At 42.1% G+C, this 2149-nt stretch overlaps 1 long non-coding RNA gene across 1 annotated transcript; it reads right to left on the reverse strand.

Annotated features, from left to right (window-relative positions):
• Window positions 1-241: 241 nt before the first annotated feature.
• On the reverse strand, window positions 242-1904 carry LOC116786671. Its single transcript, XR_004357042.1, has 2 exons — window positions 1659-1904; window positions 242-1182 (listed from the first exon to the last, which is right to left on the reverse strand). It is a non-coding gene; the product is annotated as an uncharacterized LOC116786671 (long non-coding RNA).
• Window positions 1905-2149: the final 245 nt, after the last annotated feature.

Raw genomic sequence — 2149 nt, forward strand, 5'->3', positions numbered from 1 at the left:
CTTAAAAAGACTCCAGAATGACTGGATGTCAGGAGAAGGAGGAGGGGAGAAAGAAAAGAGGTGGTCTCTCTCTCACTGTGAACAACCTTTGCTAGATTTATAATCACAAGGTTTTGGGTTTGTTTTTTTTTTCCAGGAAGCAAAATTAGCCTCTATAAAATCAGAAGCGCAGGAAAATTGCATCATCTTTTCTCGGCATCAATATGTTCCTTACTAAGCACAAAGCAACATGCTCTTATCGTTCTTTCTTGTAGCCTTTTATTTTCTACTACTTTCACATATTTAAATATTAATTCTGTCATACACATTGTAGTTCTAAAAAAGTCCTAGGGGAATATCATTTACATATATCAATTGAATATACTTCACACATGAACAATATGATAAGGAACATAATTCAAAATAACAAGCAACATGAAGTAGTTTAAAACTCTTGTTATTTTCAATGACTCTGCAAGTAAGGTGTTAAAAGGTAATTCATCGAATTTTAGTGATTTTCCACTTCTCAGTAATGTTTCACAAAAATCTGAAGACCATACACCAGAATAAATAGCAATCCATTTCTCATATTATGTTAAAATCGTGTTAGCCCTTTTGATTGAATTAGGTTGCTAAAGTTTGGACTCTTAGAAGGTGTTTTTGCTAGGAAATGTATTCTAGAATCTGTTGAGGTTCTTTGTTTATTTTTTGCTTTCTCTTAGAACTGCATCTTGACCTGCAGCTGAGCTGACTTATCTGTTTACTGTCAATGGCAAGGCATTCCCATCCCCCTGATTTCCAAATTCAAACCCCTTCTCTCCTTAATCTCTGGTCAGTTCTGTTCCTCACCCTTTGTTCTGGCTCTGCCACTTGTCAAACACTTTCCACAAGATGATTCAGCTCACTAAATTGGAAGTGTTATTCAGCCATTTTAGTAATCAGTTTTCTGCTATTTTAGTGATTTAAATCAGTTAACCCAACAGTGAGGAACACTAGAGATAAAAGAGGACGGCAGTTCATAGCAGGTCATAAGAAGCCCTTGTGGGGTCATACAGCAAGTGTTTCTTCTTGGTGACTTTTCAGCAGCAATCCTCTATTTAGTGGTCACCATTAACGAGATGATGCATCTCCACCAGAATTTTGCCAGTTTTCCACACTTGTGTTCTATCCACAACAAAATACTTCAGATCAATAACTGTGCATCTGTCGTGAAAAGTACCTGTAATTCAGTACATGGCTACTGTCGTTTCACCTATTTTACACGTGAAGAAAGAAATACACTTACATGAATGGTGACCTACAAGTTGCAACACCTGATCTCTACTAAAACAACAAACGCATGAGAGGAATGTTTGTATTTTGGGTTGCAAAGCAAACAGAAAGGTATCGAGAGGAATGCATGGCTAAGAAAAAGGGATAATTTTTTTCCTGTTTCGAAATACTACATAAAAAACAGTGTCTCCAGGAAAAAATAAAATTAACACAGCAGCAAGAAAAAACTAAAGTACAAACTGCTGGCATACATAAGTCACTAATCTAGCCAATACTTTTCTAGCCAATACTTTTCTGTATATCCAGAGGCTCTGGGAATGTGCACCCTTTGTCTGAAAGAGAGTTACACAAGGAAACGTCCCCTGCATTGGGTTTTCCCTGAATGCCCCCGAAGGGACAAAACTCACCCATTAAACTTTTATAGAATTCAAAGCCATTCACGTGTTACATTCACAAACACGCTACCAAAGTAAAGAGAGGGAAAAGGGTTGACTTGCTCCCTTGCTTCTTCTGGGACTTCCAGCAAGAGTCGAGATGTTAAAATGCTGCTGATGCGACCCATCTTTTTCCAGGTCTCCAGCAATACTCGTGAGAGAAGATGAAGTAACGAGGCCTCCTGGAGAGGATGGCCACCCTGTCCTCCCCGAAAAGCACGTCTCGCCCCCAGCCGCACTTACTTCTCCTGGATGCGAGGTGCTTCCTTCAGGGCTGGGGCTGCCGGGGGAGCAAACGGCACAGCACAGCTCCCTGCCCAAGGCAACACCTCGCAGCGGGGAGCGGCACTGGAGACATCCCGACCCAAAGGCACTCGCTCCGCTCCCGGGCCGGCCGACAGAGGCGACCAGAGCGCCGATCCCCCCGCCCCGTCCCCGCCCCCGACCTCCCAACATCCGGGTTC

Source organism: Chiroxiphia lanceolata, chromosome 1 (genome assembly GCF_009829145.1).
Source record: "Chiroxiphia lanceolata isolate bChiLan1 chromosome 1, bChiLan1.pri, whole genome shotgun sequence".
Taxonomy (NCBI): domain Eukaryota; kingdom Metazoa; phylum Chordata; class Aves; order Passeriformes; family Pipridae; genus Chiroxiphia; species Chiroxiphia lanceolata.